This window comes from Geotrypetes seraphini, chromosome 6, assembly GCF_902459505.1.
Source record: "Geotrypetes seraphini chromosome 6, aGeoSer1.1, whole genome shotgun sequence".
Lineage (NCBI taxonomy): Eukaryota > Metazoa > Chordata > Amphibia > Gymnophiona > Dermophiidae > Geotrypetes > Geotrypetes seraphini.
This window is the reverse complement of record NC_047089.1, coordinates 173,721,587-173,742,565: the sequence shown is the minus strand read 5'-3', so window position 1 is coordinate 173,742,565 and position 20,979 is coordinate 173,721,587. Positions and strand designations below refer to the sequence as shown.

General features: G+C 43.8%; 1 protein-coding gene across 3 annotated transcripts in view; it reads left to right on the top strand.

Moving 5' to 3' along the window:
* Positions 1-1,799: 1,799 nt before the first annotated feature.
* TBL1X (transducin beta like 1 X-linked) overlaps positions 1,800-20,979 on the top strand; it is a 499,699-nt gene continuing 480,519 nt past the window's right edge. For all 3 annotated transcript variants that reach the window (XM_033949446.1, XM_033949448.1, XM_033949447.1), the window contains exon 1: positions 1,800-2,261. The gene's annotated coding sequence lies outside the window, so the exon portion shown is untranslated. The remainder of the gene's footprint in view (positions 2,262-20,979) is intronic.

Here is a 20,979-nt window from a genome sequence, read left to right as displayed (position 1 = left end):
CTTTGAGATCCCTAATGTATTGGAATGTTGTTCTGTGCGTTAAAAAAAAATCAGCATTGCCAAAATTTTATGTGAGACATTTTTGCTTGGACATGCACACATTACTAACTGCCCTTGGCGCAAAGCCTTGTGCGCATGTGTGTCCAGTAGGATTAATGCACAAGTGCTGAAATTCACCTTGAGCTACTAATAAAAGGTGTGACATACAAATTTATCATCTTTCTCTCTACCCCCCTCCCCATGTGCACCCCCTTCTTTACTCTCCTCTGGGGCATATTAATTTAAATTCTTAAGGCTCATATCATATGCCATTTAGTTTCTTAATGCTAATTTATCCAGCCAAAAAAGAATGTGCTATTAACAATTGGCTAGCAGCACAACCCCCACACATAATAGCAAGGTTTTTAAAGTGCGCAGCTAGTAGAAGCAGCGTGGTAACCCAGAAATGTATCACAGTAATGCAGAGAGCTGTAATGATGTCAACTTGTTATTTACTTTCCAAATCTGAATGACTGAGCAAGGCGAAAGGAGAATCAATCAACCGCAATGTGACCCTACAGGCGGAAAAAAACCCAGCACTCCCACCAGCAAGCGATGGGGGAAGGGAAGCACATGGAACCAGGGCAATGTTGCATCATTTGTTTAGACAGGGTTTGTATTCTGCATTCTTGACGTCTTTTTTTTTCCTCGATCGAAATATAATACTTCAGCATTATTTAATCCGTGCAAAACAAGTGAGAAAAAAATGATAAAAGGGGGTAGGGTCCTGAATGCTCAGCGTCAAAATATGATGGTACTGAACTGAATTGAAAGTGACACAGTGTAATCCATTCTGCTGATTCATAATTATGGAGATCCTGTAAGTCTTTTTTTTTTTTTTTTTTTGCTATGTATACTAAAACTGTTTTAGAAATGCCTGAACTCATCAGTGCTTGATTTGTATTACAAGGAGCGTTGGGGGTCGTTTTACATTTTGGGTATAGTTTGGACAGGTTTCGTGGTTTTCAGTCAGTGATCATACTCAATGTTTTGTTTTTGAAAGTGGTATAATGTAGCACAGTCGTATTCAGGTAATTGCAGTAGTGTGTATTATGTAGAAATGCACACACGTATAAACATATTTACAATTGTATTTAATTACAATAAATGTTTAATTGGAAAAGTTTGGGATTCTTATACAAAAAAACCACCATATACAACGGGTGCTTATATAATGATGTGGTTTACCTAAATAATATAATCATATCATTTCCTGCAGGGTGTGTTCATTCAGGTGGCCTTGTGACAAATACAGTAAACAGTGGAATGTAAATTGTCCTTTTTAATTCACCCTTTGAAAACGCTTATGAAGGTTATTATGTCTATACTGATAGATTTGGATATGCGATGATGACCTAGAAAACATTTTTCCAGCCTAAAACTTGGCGATGATATTGATCTGGATTTTATTTTTTTAATGTAAACTTTTAGAGTAGCGCTAAAGCTCCATAGTCATAATCTGTTTTATTAGGATGCTCGCTAGTGTTATATGAATCCCATGAGGTTAATCAGAGAGTTTTAGAGTGGATTTCCCAAAGCAAAAGAGCAACAACAAAAAACCGAAATCACAAAGCTGTGCATAATAATAGGTTGCTGAAATGTTTACCCCTGAGCGTAACCGAGGCTCGTTATGATGTATGTGATATTTTAGTTTGCAGTGGTGGGGGATGGGTCGGGGAAAGGGGAAAAAAAAGCCAGAAGCGATCGTTCTTATTTCTGGCCGGTAGCTGCTTTTTTCCCCTAGGAGGTCACTGACTGTCTCGGTCTGTATGTGTGTGTGTGTGTGTGTGTGTGTGTATGTGGATCTCTTTCTTTCTCAGCTGCTGCTTCTGTCTCTGGGAGCTTCACTCTCATACACGTATATGCTAACTCTGCTAATGAACTAGTTAGTGGCACCTCCTGATCGCCATTCCACACCAAAACTTTCCATCTTCTTCCGGCCACCCGTGGGACTTTTCAGGATTTTGCATTTTTTTAAAAAAAAATTTGTTTGTTGGGGGAGGGGACAAAGATATCACGGATAGCCATTAACAGCTTTTCGTAAAGGCTCCTGTTGGTTGTTGTCGGCCAAGGATATAGGAGAGAAGAGCTGCCATGCACCGCAAGTGAAAAAGAAAGTGCCTTCCCCCTCCCCCACCTCGTGTGTTGCATGTGTGTGTTTCCTGCAAGAGGCTATTTTTCCCCAGCACAAGCTGTGCCTTGAATCCACGCGGAGTGTGGGGGTGAGTACAGAGCTGTACACACGTCGTATGTGTCCTGGGAGCCGGGGGGGGGGGGGAGAGATTCTCTCTTCCCCTCCCCCACTCCAGACACTTGTGGCTTTAGTTGTAAGCAGGGCCTGCGGGCGGCTGGGACAAACTTCCTTGTATGTGGGTCTCTCTCTCTCCAGTATCATCATGGCTGGCTTGATTTGTCTCTGTTTTTGTTTTTTGCTCCTACTTTGCAAGTGTTATGTTACAGGGAGCGACTTAATGCTTCCCACCTTTCTGAGTTGGATTGAGAGATTTCTGGATTTGTGTTTTAAAATTATATTTAGATGGGGGGAGGGGCCGGGCAAAGGTTCTGTGAAACTGCATGAGAACACAAAGTGTCGGCTTCCACCAAGGAGCATGTATGTTTATCTCTCTTTTAACAGCTTAAATCCCCCCCCCCGTTGTGTATTTACTGGAGGGGCTACTGAGTGGCTACTTTAGCCCAAAGCGCCTCGTTTTGCAATGAAAAACTGGGAGGAAAAATGTCAGGCATTCTTGCTGCAAATAGTGTGAAGTTTCCACAAGCCAGAGGGGTGGGGGAGGGGAAGCCCATTCATCCATCCATATGATACACTGAGAGTTACAGGGGCTCCCCGAAATCACTTGTCAAAAAGTTTTGGTTATGCACATAGTAGCTTTGCTTTTGTCTGCTATATTGGATAATGTTTAGTTTACAGTCTTCTTAGGCACTAAAAACATGAGGTAGATTGTGGTTTCCATTAAATGCATTAATCTATAAGACAACATTACTGGACTTTTGAATGTACATATTTATGTCTATATCTATATAGATAAATATGAGAAAAACCATGTGCTAGAACTGAGTCAGAGAAAGCTAGTGTGTTTGGCACAGATGTGGTGTGCTACAAGAACAGATAGATTATGCAGTTAGTTTAATTCTCATGTTTTTGTCGTTACAGTATTTAATATTGATTTAAGTTCTTTAGAATATGATTTTATCCCACTTAACTAGTAATTGCGGCACTAATCAGCTGATGCTGTTTGGCCTCCTTAATTGCAAGATCTTTTGTCACATGGGGGGAAGGGGGAGGTTTTAATATCCAAAAGCATCCTATTGGAAGATGGCCATTCTAGTTAAATCTCTCCTGTGTGTCAGGTGTTTGGCGGAAAAATAATATCTCTGTTTTATTTTTTTCAGACTTGGAAAAGGGGCCTCCCTCCTTACAAAAATGCACAGGTTTTCATATGTGGCTGTTCACATGTACCACGTGCTTTTAAAACGTGGCACACTTGTAGGTCTGAAGGTAGAGGTCATGGATTTCATATACTGCCTTTCTGTAGTATGACAATGCAATTTATGTGTGTATTATTAATATATAAGTTGCTTACAGCTAAGGATTTTGTGATCTATGTGGGGGTAACATTGAGGTAGTGTTACCGTAGGGCTCCAGAAAAAGGAGGGTGGATTGAGATATCTGGGTTTTACTTCCGTTGCTTTCAATGGAAGTAAAATCCAGATCTCTCAATTTGTCTGTCCTCTTTCTGGAGCCATATGGTAACCCTACACTGAGGAAAACTTATATGGCTGGCCGAAATTTTCATTGCATTTACTAGGAGTATGTACAAGATACAAAGGTGTGTAGGTTATTTCTCCTGTATGTTATTGTTGAAATGAGTGGTTGACCAAGTCATAAGAATAGGGTTTAAAGACACAACAGGTTATAAGCAGGATAGGATTTTAAGAACATAAGAATTGCCGCTGCTGGGTCAGACCAGTGGTCCATTATGCCCAGCAGTCCACTCACGCGGGGGCCCTCTGGTCAAAAACCAGTGCCCTGAGACTAGCCCTACCTGTACATTCTGGTTCAGCAGGAATTTGTCTAACTTTGTCTTGAATCCCTGAAGGGTGTTTTCCCCTATGATAGTATCCAGTATTAGAATCATACAGTGGGGTTCTAGAGCCGGAATGCTATGTCGACATCCACTCATAACTCTAAAATAAATGGAAGCAGGCCATACTTCCAGATATTTGGCGCTTCAAGTAGTTACTGTTGCTTATTTCTAAATAATGGCCCGATTACAGGACAAGGAGTGTTAAAGAATCAGATGGGTGCTATTTGAATGAGGTAGTAACTTAGTTAAACAGTTTTCCAAACTGTTGGTTGTGGCCCTAAATGTGGTCACAAAAACATCACCATAATAATTTATAAATAGATTGGGGGGGGGGGGGCTTAGTGTGAGATCTTACAACATGTTGTAATTAAAAATCTTGCACTGTTAACTATGGAAAATTTAACCTGTGAACTGTATACACTCCTCCCTCAATATTTACGGGGCTTAGGGGCAGAGCCGGCCCGTGAATAACTTTTGGGCCGGCTCTGACACCCCCGCCTCCCTCCCACCTTCCCTCCGGCATCCCAGACCTTACCTGGTGGTCTAGCGGTCTTTCGGGGCAGGAGCAAACATCCTGCACTCCTGCTCCGTGCAGATCACTCATACAAAATGGCTGCCGTGAGTTCCCATAGTCTCTCGAAAACTCACGGCAGCCATTTTGTATGAGTGATCTCCACGGGGCAGGAGTGTAGGAAGATTGCTTCTGTCCTGAAAGACCGCTAGACCACCAGGTGAGGTGGGAGGGAGGTGGGGGTGATTCCGGTTTTAGGAAATTGCGAATAATCGAAATCACAAGTCCTAAAACCGCGAATCGGGAGGGAGAAGTGTATGGGTATTAGATCCCTAGTATGTGTCAAGTTAGGATAAAAACTTGTATCGTAAATTTAGTACTGAATCCGTCGCATCATAACCTGTTAATTATGTATGTTTAACCTGTAACCTGTTCTCAGCTCTTTGGGGAAAACGGGATGGAAAATGAATTAAATAGATAAATAAATAAATATGGTAAAAGATAGGCCTAACTGGCAATCCTGTGGCCAGATGATCTAAGCAGGAAGCCCATGCTTTCCTGACCAACCTCTTGTGCCTGCTGGCTGAGAAGAACCCAGAGTAGTGGCCAGACACTCACAAATGACCTTACCCACAAACAAGCCACTCTTGTTGTCGCTGAGATATAAATATCGGTCTTATCTCTCCACTATAGCCACGTCTGGGGGAAGCCACTGCTTGTCTTGGGATTGGTAGCATGGAATGTTGCAACTGTTTGGATTTCTGCCAGATACTTATGACCTGGACTGACTACTGTTGGGCTGACCCAGTGTGACCATTCTTATGTTCTTATGCCATTAGCTCATGAGACCTTACTGCGACCTATTTTCTAGGTGGTCAGGACTTTTGCATGAACCACATGCTAATTGGTTAGCACACAGCAATGTAGCTGTGCTAACGGATTAGCGCAGGGCAAACCTACTCTGTGCCCCCAACACTCCCTCCATTCTAAAAAATGAAATCTATTTTATAGCATGTGGGAAGCTACTGCAGGACACTTGAGGGTGTCCCACAGAAGTGCCTTTTTAACCTGCGGTAAGCACGCTTTAGTGCTTAGTAAGTTGCGGTAACGGCCTATAAGACTGTGCGCCCTCCAGGGATAGGAGTGTAATGCACATGAGTGTAATTCACCTGCTACTGCAAAAGACATAAATTAAATCCAAATCGAAAAACCACCTTTGTACCTGGAGGTGAGCACTCTTATCCAGTTATAATATTCTAGGCCTAGCCTGGCAGTGTTTGAGAAATTTTGGGCAAGACGTTTACCCCTAAGAAGTTGGTTTATTCATAGCTCTCTGCTTTGTCTTCTTGGCTACCTTGTCATTCTGAGGCCTGTTGTCTTCTTTGAGCTGTTTTAAAAAGTTGTGATTTTTGCCATGTTCCATTTTATTTTTTCAAAGGGGTTGTTTTTCCCCCCCATTATTTTGGCAAAGCCTAGTTTGTTTTCCATTCTGTAATGGATATTCTGAGAATCAGGAAACCAGGGTTGGAATCCTGAGGATGCTTCTGACAACATTGGACAAGTTAGTTTACTCTCCATTGCTGCTGGTTTACTTAGATCCTTATTCGCTGATATGTGTAGATCAGTGGTCTCAAACTCAAACCCTTTGCAGGGCCACATTTTGAATTTGTAGGTACTTGGAGGGCCGCAGAAAAAATAGTTAATGTCTTATTAAAGAAATGACAATTTTGCATGCGGTAAAATTTTATAGTTTATAAATCTTCCCCCCTCCCCGAAGGCCTGCATGTTCCTCCCTTCTTTGCAGCGTCCTCCAGCTTCCCCCCTGGCCTCCCGGTCTTAGTTTCAGCTAATTACCGCAGCCTGCAGAGAAGATTGCCGGTGCTGTAACGTTCCTTGCAAGCTGCCATTGGCCTCCGCAGCACATTCCCTCTGCCGCGGTCCTGCCTCTCTTCTGACTTCAGGGTCAGGATCGCGGCAGAGGGAACATGCTGCTGAGAACGACGGCAGCCTGCAAGGATCGCTACAGCACCGACGAATCTCTCTGCAGGTTGCGGTAATTATCTGAAGGTAAGAGCGGGAGGCCAGGGGGGAAGCTGGAGGATGCTGCAAAGAGTGGGCAGCACTAGTACAGACAGCACTAATACAGACTGTGGGCCGCAAAATAGTACCTGGCGGGCCGCATGTGGCCCCCAGCCTACGAGTTTGAGACCATTGGTGTAGATGCATCTTAATAATGCAGAATAGATAATATAAGCTCTGGTATTCTCAGTGAGGCCTATTTTTTTCCACACATTATTTCTAATTTTTGGGTGTTTTTCCAATTTCAACATTTGTTTTAAATAGGGAGGTTTTAGTGCACATGCACACTAAACTTTAATATGCTTTTAAGAAATTAAGGCATGCTAAGTTGATTATTTTATTAGGATGTAATTACTGTCTTTTTAGGAAATTCACCCAAGAAAATGTTTAGCAAGAATAATCCAGATGTTGGCAAAAGAAAATTACAGCGGAAAAAAATACAGTGGTGCCTCGCATAACGGACGCCTCGCACAGCGAACGCTGCGCACAACGAACTTCTTGTCTTGATTCGTACAACGGACTTCGTTTCACACAACGAAGTCGCCCGAGCTGCATCCTTCCGCGCAGTGTGCGTGACGCTACCGGCTACCATCCTCCTCCTCCATCAACCAAATGGGAAGTTACATCATGAGGGGAGAGGAAGGAGGAAGGAAGCCGTTGGCAGCATACGCACTGTTAGAGCCCCGTGGCTTGTGTTAAAGTTGTTTACAGACTTCAACAGCAGCGGGAGAAAGCAGTCGCCGGCCCTGTTTCGCCGATCGAGGGGGGGGCCCTGTTTCGCCGATCGAGGGGGGGCCCTGTTTCGCCGATCGAGGGGGGGCCCTGTTTCGCCGATCGAGGGGGGGCCCTGTTTCACCGATTGAGGGGGGGTGCCTGGTGTTGCCGATCACTGCGGGGGGGGGGGGGGGGCGGGCTTTGGCAGAGGTGGGAGAAAGCAGTAAATGAGTGGAAGTTGGCAGGCCTGGGGATGGAAGGGCAGTCGAAATACGGTATGTTGGAGCAGGGGATGAGAGGGAGGGAGAGAAGGGGAAATATTGGACAAGGGCAGAAGGGATGCTAAATCATAGGGTGACAGGCAGAGAGAACAACAGGAAAAAGAGTGGAAGCAATCTTGAACCCTGAGGGTGAGGGAAGAGAGAGGTGGTGAGATGATTGATCATAGGGAGAGGGACAAAAGGGAATAGAGATGGGATAGGAAGATAGTGGAAGTAAAAGGACAGGGAGATGTATGTTTTTAGATGTATCTAAATAAAAATAATAACCAAAAATTTATCTTTTTTTATGTCATCTTAGCATATTTTATGCTACAGAACGAATTATTTTTTTTAACATGTATTGTTATGGGAAAACGCGTTTCACATAACGAACTTTTCGCATAACAAACTTGCTCCTGGAACCAATTAAGTTCGTTGTGTGAGGCACCACTATTCAAATACAGTGGTGCCTCACACAACGAACTTAATTCGTTCCAGGAGCAAGTTTGTTATGCGAAAAGTTCGTTATGTGAAACGCGTTTTCCCATAACAATACATGTTAAAAAAAATAATTCGTTCTGTAGCATAAAATATGCTAAGATGACATAAAAAAAGATAAATTTTTGGTTATTATTTTTATTTAGATACATCTAAAAACATAATTGTTTTTTAAAACAACACACATTTTTTAAATTTAAAGACAGACTAAGTAGAGTCTAATTTTACAGTGAGAGAGGGCAGAGTCTCAGCGGCAAAAACTGGGACTTAACTGTTCATTTTTTTTTTTTTCTACCGTGTTTCCCCGATGATAAGGCAGGGCCATCAAATAAGACAGCCCCCCCTTTTTAGAAAAAAATGTAAAATAAGGCACCCCCCCCGCAAATAAGCCACCCACCGATACCTGCGCTTACCCGAATCGGGTGGTACGGTGGGTGACTCCGTGTGGTCCCTGGCACCCCCGACACGATCGGGGCAAGAGGGAGCTCAAGCCCTCTTGCCCCCCCGACTCCCCGACACGATCGGGGCAAGAGGGAGCTCAAGCCCTCTTGCCCCCCCGACTCCCCGACACGATCGGGGCAAAAGGGAGCTCAAGCCCTCTTGCCCCCCCCGACTCCCCGACACGATCGGGGCAAAAGGGAGCCCAAGCCCTCTTGCCCCGCCGATTCCCCAACTCCCCGACAATATCGGGCCAGGAGGGAGCCCAAGTCCTCCTGGCCACGGCGACCCCCTAACCCCACCCTGCACTACATTACGGGCAGGAGGGATCCCAGGCCCTCCTGCCCTCGATGCAAACCCCCCTCCCCCCAACGACCGCCCCCCCCAAGAACCTCCGACCGCCCCCCCAGCCGACCCGCGACCCCCCTGGCCGACCCCCACGACACCCCCAACCCCCTTCCCCGTACCTTTCTGTAGTTGGCCGGACAGACGGGAGCCAAACCCGCCTGTCCGGCAGGCAGCCATCGTCGGATGAGGCCGGATTGGCCCATCCGTCCCAAAGCTCCGCCTACTGGTGGGGCCTAAGGCGCCTGGGCCAATCAGAATAGGCCCGGGAGCCTTAGGTCCCTCCTGGGGGCAGGGCCTGAGGCACATGGTCGGGTTGGGCCTATTCTGATTGGCCCAGGCGCCTTAGGCCCCACCAGTAGGCGGAGCTTTGGGACGGATGGGCCAATCCGGCCCATTCCGTCGTTGGCTGCCTGCCGGACAGGCGGGTTTGGCTCCCGTCTGTCCGGCCAACTACAGAAAGGTACGGGGAAGGGGGTTGGGGGTGTCGTGGGGGTCGGCCAGGGGGGTCGCGGGTCGGCTGGGGGGGCGGTCGGAGGTTCTTGGGGGGGGCGGTCGTTGGGGGGAGGGGAGGTTTGCGTCGAGGGCAGGAGGGCCTGGGATCCCTCCTGCCCGTAATGTAGTGCAGGGTGGGGATAGGGGGTCGCAGTGGCCAGGAGGACTTGGGCTCCCTCCTGGCCCGATATTGTCGGGGAGTTGGGGAATCGGTGGGGCAAGAGGGCTTGGGCTCCTTTTTGCCCCGATCGTGTCGGGGAGTCGGGGGGGCAAGAGGGAGCCAGGCGGAGAGAGGGCAGTTAAGCGCAGTGCCTGCGCGGAAGGATGCAGCTCGGGCGACTTCGTTGTGTGAAACGAAGTTCGTTGTACGAATCAAGACATAAAGTTCGTTCTGCGCAGCGTGCGCTGTGCGAGGCGTCCGTTGTGTGAGGCACCACTGTACACATTATGGCATAGTATGCTACTTTGTTAACAAATTATACGAGGGCCACGATCACACAACATTTTGAATCATTATATGAACATAGTATGCTACTTAAAATGTTAACTTACCCCCTCCTTTACAAAGTTGCGCTAGTGTTTTTAGCGCTGGCCGCGTCGGTAACAGCGCTTATAGGAATTCTATGAGTGTTGGAGCTGTTACCTCCGTGGCCGGTGCAAAAAACGCTAGTACGGTTTTGTAAAGGAGGGGGTTAATTAATGCACGTTAAAACATCTTAATAGATATTATAGGATAGGGTGAACCTGGAGGTGAAACTAAAGAGAAAAGGAGTGAGACTGGTATACAGTGCTCCCTTGGTCATTTGCGGTCGGCGATTCGCAGTCCCGGTCATTCACGGTATTTTCTGACCGCGAATGACCGGGCAGCAGAGGGCAGCTGGAGCACCGGCGAGTGAAGGAAATCACTCACGGTATGCTCTGACCGCCTCTTCCTGCACTAAAGTCGGGCCTCACCAATCAGGAGCTGCTTTGACACGCAGCTCCTGATTGGTGAGGCCCGACTTTAGTACAGGAAGAGGCGGTCGGAGCATTCCGCGAGTGGATTTCCTTCACTCGCCAATGCTCCAGCTACCCTCTCCTGTCTCCCCTGCTAAAAAACGTATTTGCAATTTTTCACATTTGCTGGGGTTCCTGGACTGGAACCTCCGTGAATATTGGGGGGGGGGGGGGTTACTGTACCGCCTTTTTGCAGTTTTCCAGCCACAATCATAACCTCGTGAAACTGCCGCTGGAAGTCTCGGCAGCTATTTTCGTCGCTGACAAAGCATGGGCAGGAGCGAGTAGTATCGCTCCTGTCCCAGCGCGCCGCTAGACCACCAGGGAAACAAGGTAGGCCTGGGGGTCTTTCCTCTGGGTCCAGGAGGGGATTTATGGTGCTTGTTCAGGGAGGGAGAGGCAATGCTGCCTTTTCTTGTCAGGGGTGGGTGGGGGGTGCGCTGATGGTATTTTTTTAAAATAACAATTATTAAAAACAAAAGAAAAAACTTAATGTCCAATCATCTGGATTTTTGATTATCTGGACTACCTTCTGCTGAGGTTAGTCAGGATAATCGGTGTTCCACTTTATATTAAGCTTTAGTGAAAGGGCCCCTATATGCACCTCTGCTTATATACTCTGCTATATATTAAGATGTTTTAATGTGTATTGCTTTGACATTGTAAGTCAAAAAATAAATTAGTCACCCTCGAGGAAAATGGCAAAGTATGTTAAATCAATTTAGTGCAGACTATTTATTTTTTCTAAGACACACAAATTGAATGCACATTAAGAACACTAGTAAATGGGGCCCTTAGATTGTAAAGCTCTCTGGAGGTACAATAGGTAAATACTTAGCGCATCACATACAACTCACCATGAGCAAAGAAAAGGGGAGAGCTTCTTTAGTAAACCTTTGAAGCTATATGCACAAGCCACGTGCTAAAAACATTTAATTTTTAGCACAGTGGGGGGGCATGTATGAGGGTGTACAGTGGGTGCTTTTACAGTAATCAGTGTATCTACATTACCGCACACTGATAGCGCAGGATTAACATACGACTACGAGCCCTTAACTGCGTACAAAACAGGTGATGGTAAGAACCCAGATTCTCTAAAGGGCGCCTAACTTACCCACCCCTTTTACTGTGAGCGCTGGAGCAACATCGGAACATTTAGTGCCCTGGGCTGTGGTAGAAACCTCTACTGTGGCTTAGGGAAAAAAAAAATAGGAAGGGGGGGGATGTTAATTGGCAAAATCCTCTTAATAGGTTCAAATTGGGGGAAAAAAATTGAATTGGGCGATAGGTGACTACCTGATTCTATAAAAGGTAGGTGCCTTATCACATGGCACTTAGCGGCACCTAACGCCTTAGTGGCTGTTTTTATGGGGAGAGTGTGTCTTAGGCGCCCCTAAGCACAATTCTCCAAAAACCTTAGGTGCCTGAAATTTAGGCCTTTAACTCACTGGCCTCTGGCGTCTGGTAGGTGTGATTCTTTAAATGGCGCTTAAGCATAATTGGCACGTGGCTGGCACCATTTTTCTAGGCGCCAGCCAATTTATATACTGTTCATATAATCTAGGACAGGGGTCTCAAAAGTCCCTCCTTGAGGGCCGCAATCCAGTCGAGTTTTCAGGTTTTCCCCAATGAATATGCATGAGATCTATGTGCATGCACTGCTTTCAATGCATATTCATTGGGGAAATCCTGAAAACCCGACTGGATTGCGGCCCTCAAGGAGGGACTTTGAGATCCCTGATCTAGGACTAAGTGCTCACACGGTAATATTTTTCTGATAACCGTGAGCCAATTGCTGCAGTAAAAATTACCTTAGAATACAGGACAAACCTGCATAAGTGCATGCTAAGGCCACTTTTTTAAAGCAGCTTATCTAAAGGGTCCTTAAGGTTGTGGTGGTGGGACTTCATCAATGCGCTTACTAAATTGCTTAGCGCTCATCGATTAATTCCCTCCTAAGTAATTACCTCTACTCCATCATTCTTGCTTATTTGATTCAGTTTGATCCAAGGGGAGGTATGATAGAGATCATACTGAGTGGGGTGGAATGGGTTGACGTGAATTCCATGTTTACTCTTTCCAAAAATACAAGGATTATGGGGCACACAATGAAGCTACTAAGCAGTAAATTTAAAACAGACAAATCGTAGAAAATATTTCTTCACTTTATATGTAAGCTAACTCTGGCATTTGTTTCAGAGAATGTGATAAAAGCAGTCAGCTTAGTAGAGTTAAAAAAAAAAAAAAAGGTTTGGATAATTTCCTAGAAGAAATGTCCATAAAGTCATTATTAAGATGGACTTGGAAAAATCCACTGCTTATTTTTAAGATAAGCAGCATAAAATCTGTTTTACTCTTTTGAGATCTTGCTAATTACTGGATTGGACACTTGTAAACAAGGATACTCGTCTTGATGGGCCTTCGGTCCAAGTATGGGAAATTTACATACGTTCTTTTATTTTTTAGTGTATGTGTATTTAGATGTGTCCAACAGTTTTCTATATCTATTTTTGATTCATACCCATAATTGTGCAATCTAGTCCCCCCCCCTTTCACTATTTATAGCATTCTGTAAGAATTACTGTCTAACTAGCCCTAAGGTCATTACAGGAGCTTGTGCACTCAAAAATACTTTCTGCATGAAGAATTTCAAAGAGCTAGCCAGGGGTAGGCAATTCCAGACCTCGAGAGCCGGAGCTAGGTCAGGTTTTCAGGATAGCCACAATGAATATGTATGAGATGGATTTGCATGCACTGCCTCCTGGAGATGCAAATCTATCTCATGCACATTTATTGTGGCTATCCTAAAAACCTGACCTGGCTCCGGCTCTCGAGGGCCGGAATTGCCTACCCCTGAGCTAGGCACTTGTTAATAAAAAGGCAAGCTTGTTCAGCTAGGAGTAGAAAATGCCAAAACAGCTGTAGCAGTTCTAGAAGCACTACACCAAAACTGACATAAGTTAAAAGGGAGAAGAAAAATCCATCAGCACCCAAAGGAAGGCTACTAAATTCATGCTATCTTATACCACTACTGTGATCATTATTTATCACAAAGTACAACATAATCTCTACAGATTAATATCCTTCTCATCATTTCCTTCACCTCTCATAATCCTGGGACAACCTCAAGTTGTCAAATACTTTTATTTTTAGAAAGGCTCTTTTTTTGCCTCATGTAGAGAAGCGTTTTCTTTATGACATCTAAATCTGAAATTGGACATTTTGCGGAACACGCACAAAAATCTAGTAGCGAGCATGATCATTTTCAAAACAGAAACCCCCCCCCCAAACATCTTATCTTTTGGTTTTCGAAAATGTCCATTTAGTAATTAGTTTGTGCTCTGTGCATCAATCTTTTTTGAACCATTTTCGAAAACTGAACATCCAAAAGAAATTTGCAGAAAATGTAGGCGGGAGGTAGGGGTGCATCATTTTTAGTAGACTGGTCATATAGACATCCCAGCCGAGCAGTGGGGCATCCTAGGGGACATTACAGTGAACGTCATATAAAAAGTCCCAGGTGCACATCTCTCATTATAGATTTCTTTATTTAAAATGTTTTTTTATATGATCTACAAAAATTGAAACGGTTTACATCAATTAAAACATACATAAGATAAAAACAAACCGTATTATAAAATCTACAATTTCTTCTCTTTAAATGTCAACTAAAAAAATCACGAGTATACTAACAAACATGGTAAAACAGATTCTTTTCTTCAAAAGCCAACTAATAAATCACAAACATCCAGTTAACAAACAGTTGAGTTTTCAACTGCTTCTTAAATTGAAACCGGTTTACACATAGTCGCGATTGACCCACCAGGGCATTCCACATTTTGACACCAGATTGTGAGTCCACTGGATGGATAAGGATATACTTAGGGTTCCTTTTACAAAGGTGCGCTAGCGTTTTTAGCGCATGTACTGGATTAGTGCGTGCTAGTCGAAAAACTACCACCTGCTCAAGAGGAGGTGGTAGCGTCTAACGCGTGCAGCCTTTTAGCGCGTGCTATTCCGTGCGTTAAGGCCCTAACACGCCTGTAAAAGGAGCCCTTAGAGTACTTAACTGCTTTGACCTTGATCAGTGACCTTGATCAACCAAAACCTACTGAACCCAATGGTACACCATACCAATAGCCCTTACACCTGCAGATGTCACTTATATGTAGATACAGTAGGATTTGGGATGGGTTGTGGAAGGCTCATATATTCCACCATAAGTTTGTTCCATTTATTTAGGCTACATCCACATTAGTTTATCACCTCAGACCCCTGAAGAAGGTGTGTCGGGTCCGCTTCATGTCATTCATATGTGGATTCTGTTTTTTGGATATACCATTGTTACATTTTATTGATCGAATAAACTACTGTATCAGGAACATCTTTTCCAGAGTGCTTTTTTTTGCTTTTAGTTTGCAATGAATATGCATATCTCTTATGCATTAAAGGCAACAGGTCAGATTCTGTATAGTATGACCAAAGTTGCAGGTGCAAATCTGTGTGCATTGCTGATTTGCATGTGCAACTTGTTTAACAAGCCATTCGGTACCTATAATTGGCAATTAACAAGTAATAATTGGCCCTAATTAGAATTTATGCGCACAACTTTCTCAGTGTATTCTATAAAATGACGCATGTAAATTCTAGGGTGTGGATTTCAAAAGGGGTGTGACCAGGGGAGAAGCACAGGCAAGTCGTGGGCATTCCTAAAACTTAAAACTGTTATAGAATATGCTTGATCTGTGCACAGCTTAAGCATAGATATTTAGGCCTGGTTGTCATTGGCATAAATGATTCTGCCTAAATGTTAATCATGTGGATGGGTGCTGTGCTTTTGAAAGTGTTTTAAACAATTGCGCTAAGCACCATCCTTTTTGGCACAGATTTTTTTTAGGTATCGTATATAGAATATTGGCCCAATTTGTACAAAAATATTGTGGGATATATATATTTTTTTCTACTGTAGTTGTCTATTGCCTCTTTCTAGATCAGGGCATGCGGCTCAGTGAATTATTTTGTGCGGCCCCAGTTGAGGGCGATGAAGTGTTTTTCTCTGCTGCCCCTGGGTGTTTACCGTCTTGCTGGCTCCCTCCTCTGTCTTGCTGCGACGTTTGCGCGTTTGTGTGGCCCCAGAAACATTTTTTCCAGCCAATGCGGCCCAGGGAAGCTAAAAGGTTGGACACCCCTGGTCTAGATTATTCTTGCTATAAGCTGCCTTGGATGAATTTCTTCAAAAAGTCAAATAAATAAATAAAATATTTCCACTGTGGGCAAGTTTGAGAATAACAGGTTTAAACCAGGAATACACAGCTACACTGCTTCGGGCTCTCAAACAGGTTTGATTTTTTTCAGGATAACCTTAATGAAAAAAGTGTAAGCTAATCAAGGGCTGCAGTAATAATCATTATTGGAATCTCATGCAGTCACGATGGGGGTGAAGTATAAGTAAGCAAAAAAATCCAAGAAACAAACTCCAAACCAGTGTGACAATTAAATACATCAAGACAAAATAAGAAACAAGACCTTAAAAGAAGACCACATATTCAGGAGTCAAACAGCTAAAATATAAATAAAATCCTGGCTAAATTAGGCCTGTAGCCTTGCACCAGCATCTATTAGAAAAGGTTTGCTCCCCCTGACATCAAAACCTGGCTCCTCTTCTGGATTTATCACCATAGTTACTAAAACTGATAAAACGCAATTGCAGTATTGATTCTTTAATCAAGCAGGGGCGTCCAACCTTGGCCCTTGCCAGGTCAGGTTTTCAGAATTTCCCAAATTATCTATTTGCATGCAATAGAAGCAGTGCAAATTCACTGTGGAAATCTTGGATTTATTGCAATTGATATACCGCTTGAACATAAGTATTAAATGGTTTGCAATACTAATACATTGGCATTTTGAGCTACCCTCTTTGTCCCGAACAGACTCACAATCTAATTAAATCTTGAAAACCCGACTGGATTGCGGCCCTTGAGTACTGACGTTGGACAACCCTGCTTTAGTGCAATGAGCATGTAAATATGTTTTGTTTGTTTTTAGCTAGAATAGTGTAGGGATGAAGATCTTATAAGTTCTGATCCAGGGCATCAGAACACAGGCAAGGTCAGCACACAGGCAGTTCTGAACCAGGCCAGGTCGACACACTGATCTAGGCTCTGTGTGCGGATCTAGGCCCTGTGAGGCCTTGTGTAGAAGTATGAATTCTTTCTCTTTCCCTCTTGTAAAAGCAAGGGAAAAGGTTTGCACTTTGAGACAGAATGCTGAGGCATTCCCCCCTACCTTTTGTCACAAGACTCTTGCCACATATTAACCTGATACAGGTTTACCCTTATCTTTTATCTTGTTTAAGCATCTCTTATTTGGGCAACAGTCAGACTTTGCCTGAGCAGGCCCTGATTTAAGGCTAATCAAGAGAGCTTAAGAAGCATGCATTATAACTATTGGACTGTCATATGCTATAGTAAGATTTGAGACATATCAGAAATGTACACATTGGGAATCACTTTATTGTAACTTATTATGTATTCATATGTCACGTCAGATAGTAATCTTCTATATATATAAAATCGGAGGTATGTATGTATGTGTGTGTGTATGTGCCGCGATCACGCAAAAACGGCTTGACAGATTTGAACGAAACTTGGTATGCAGATCCCTCACTACCTGGGGTGATATGTTCTGGGGGTCTCGCGGCCCACCTGCACATGTGGGCGGAGCTTCAAACAGAACATCAGATTTCACCCATTCATGTCAATGGAAAAAATGTAAAAAGCTGCCATTCTCACATTAATTCAAAAACGGCTTGACCGATTTGAACGAAACTTGGTATGCTGATCCCTCACTACCTGGGGTGATATGTTCTGGGGGTCTCGCGGCCCACCTGCACACGTGGGCGGAGCTACAAACATAACATCAGATTTCAACCATTCATGTCAATGGAAAAAATGTAAAAAGCTGCCATTCTCACAGTAATTCAAAAACGGCTTGACCGATTTGAACGAACCTTGGTATGCAGATCCCTCACTACCTGGGGTGATATGTTCTGGGGGTCTCGCGGCCCACCTGCACACGTGGGCGGAGCTACAAACAGAAAATCAGATTTCACCCATTCATGTCAATGGAAAAAATGTAAAAAGCTGCCATTCTCACAGTAATTCCAACTACCTGGGGTGATATGTTCTGGGGGTCTCGCGGCCCACCTGCACATGTGGGCGGAGCTACAAACAGAACATCAGATTTCACCCATTCATGTCAATGGAAAAAAAGTAAAAAGCTGCCATTCTCTCAGTAATTCAAAAACGGCTTGACCGCTTTGAACGAAACTTGGTATGCAGATCTCTCACTACCTGGGGTGATATGTTCTGGGGGTCTCGCGGCCCACTTACATACGTGGGCGGAGCTACAAACAGAAAATCAGATTTCACCCATTCATGTCAATGCAAAAAATGTAAACAGCTGCCATTCTCACAGTACATCAAAAACGGCTTGACCGATTTGAACGAAACTTGGTATGCAGATCCCTCACTACCTGGGGTGCTATGTTCTGGGGGTCTCTTCACCCAAGAATTTATATGTTCTTGCTCCTGGAGGTGAAACTAAAAATGTTGTTTCTAATCAAGTTTTGTGTTAGTTGTATTGTATTCATTTTGTCAAATATTTCACATTATAATTTGAATATTGTACTTTTTATAAAGCTGTAAAAAAAAAATTTCATTCACCACTATAAAGTATCTTTATTTGAATCCATTTACAGTGTTATTGCTATAATTAAATACCCGTGCAACGCCGGGTCATCAGCTAGTAATAATAATAATAATAACAGTTTATATACAGTTCTATGCGGTTTACAAAAGAATAAAAGAAGGTACAAATTGATTGAACTTAAAAGAGGTGAAAGCAAGTGGTTGATAGGTCAAGAGAACCGTTATTGAGGAGAGAGAGATGTATGGGTCAGTTGTCTAGATACTTCAGGAACAGATGTGTTTTTAGGCTCTTCCTGAATTCCTCATAAGTAGTGGGCATAAGCAATTGTTCTAGATCTTTACCCCATAATGCTGCCTGATGTGAGAGAAGGTATTCATGGTGTTTTTTTTAGTTTACATTTTCTAACTGGGAGGGAAACGAAGTTCAAATGTGATAGTAGCTTTGAGAAGCACATGAAATAGGTAAACAATAAGTTACCTTGGTCTAATCCTCACTGTAAATGCATTATGAAATTATAACCTTGTAGAGCTTTAGCTAAGTAATTAATGGAGCTATGATTCTCAATAAAAGGGGGAGAGACCATTCATTTGGGGCGCCTCCATCCCGATTCTAAGACTGTGTGTGTGTGTTTCCTTTGTGGCATTCCTACAGAATAGTACACAAAATACACAAGGGTAATTTAGGGAGAGGAGTCATGATTAAGGAAAGTTGGTATTCAAGGGCTTGCAAAATGGAAGCAGAACTTTTTGGGTGCTTTTAAGAAACTGTTAAAATGCTCTGTATTATGAAATATATGAGCTGAGTGAGTGGTTGGAGTGGAGTTGTTTTGCCATGTGATCAATGTGGTAGGCTTTGGTAAGGAAAGATTGACACCTGTATAATATTTGTTGTTATGCCTTTATTTTTATGTTATATGACTATGTGCAACTTTTAATTGTTGTATGATGATTTTATTATATATATTATATTTTGCTTTCTTTGTGAAAGGCAGATTATAAATTAAACAAACAAAATATCATATTTATTATACTTCACTACACTGTATTTAGACTTTATTGCTGGGACTTGTGCTGTTTTTTTTTTGTTTCTTTCGTTATAAGATAGATATTGCTCAACTTATTGTGTTATTTATGGAGCAATAACTTTATAGATGACTACTCCCATTCCCTATACAATAACATTGTATCATGTCTTATCATTTGTGTGCTGTATTTTTGTACAAAACCAATAAAAATCTTTGAACTTAAAAAAACAAACAAACCTCCAAACAAAACAAATAAAGGGTGCATTCAGAAACTTAGGGCTAGATGCACGAAAGTCAGCAATCGTTGCTAAATCTGTTTTCACAGCTTTAGGGATGATTGCTATTACTAACCCGATTCAAAAAAACAGCTCACTGTATATTTTTCCCCTCAATCACCCATTTTCTGATCCGGCCATGCAAATTAGCGAAAACCCCATGCAAAGTAGCCAAGCAATTGATGCACCAATATCGCAGATCAGCCTGGTTTTTTTTTTGTTTGTTTTTTTCCAATGGCACAGATATTTTTTGTGCGTTACATATGCAAAATATCTCACCACACGCCAATAACAGCCCTCTCGGACAAACTGGCACCGCAAAATAGCCTCTCATGCTAGCGAAAACGGCAGGAGGAATGCCTATTTCCTCCTGCCATGCTGAACCCCCCTCGTAAAAAAATTGGCAGGAGCGATGTCCGCTCCCTCCTGCCAATGCAACTCCCCCCTTATTGGCTTAGATTCCTTCCCCTTATATCCTGGGATACAGAGGGAGGAGCCTAAGGCCCCCTCCAAAGGGGCAGGGTCTTTAGACATCTGAGCCAATCAGGACCTTAGGCCCCTCTCCTTGCATCACATGATGTACCAGGGAGGGAATGCCCTGCCATGCGGAAGTGGTAAGCCTACGAGCAGAATGGTCTCAGCTTCCGTCCTGCTCTGTCTCTGAGATGGTAAGGGGGGGGATTCAGGGGTGCCAAGGGATGGCGGGGCCGGGAGGGAGTTGGCATCTCTCCTGCCTTTTTTGTTGTGGGGGGGAAGTGGGAGTGAGTGGGCCTGGCGCGAGAGTGGGCCTTCCGTGGCAGGAGGGAATGGGCATCCCTCCTGCCATATTGCTGCCGTGAGGGGAGTCACATTGGCATAAGGGAGTGGGCATCCCTCCTGCCATATCGCTGCCGCCGGGGGGAGGGGGTGGACTCGAATTGGCAGGAAGGAGTAAGCTTCTCTCCTGCCATTTTCACTGCCATGGGGGGGTGGGGGTCTCAGCAGTGACAGGAGGCTGGTTCCTCTGTCGCTGTTGTTAGGGCTCTGCGCATGTATCAATTGCTCACTGAGCACGTGATGCAAACTTGGTAGTGCATTGATCGCTAGTTCAAAATCGGCCAGAGAATCAGTCAACAGCAATCCAGTCAGTATTACCGACTATCTTTAGTGCTCCAGGCCTTATTCCTTATGATTGCTACAATATGTTTTGCTGCTCTATCCCATCTCATGTTTCCAGATTCCTGCTCTTTGCCCAGATATATACTACTCCATCCTCCCAAATCCTTTTACATTGATTTTGTTTGCTTTTGCACTTTACAGACTGACGTAATTGTGCAGCAGTTTAGGTCATGTTTAGCACTGATGTTGTGTGTGCTACATCAGCGTTTTTCAACTTGTGGAAGGGTACATGGACCGCATGCTGGGGGTATGTAGGCTGACTGCTGTTTCCTCCCTGCTGCCGCCCGCCAGCTCCATTTAATTATCACTCGCCGCTGCCACAACTCCAGGC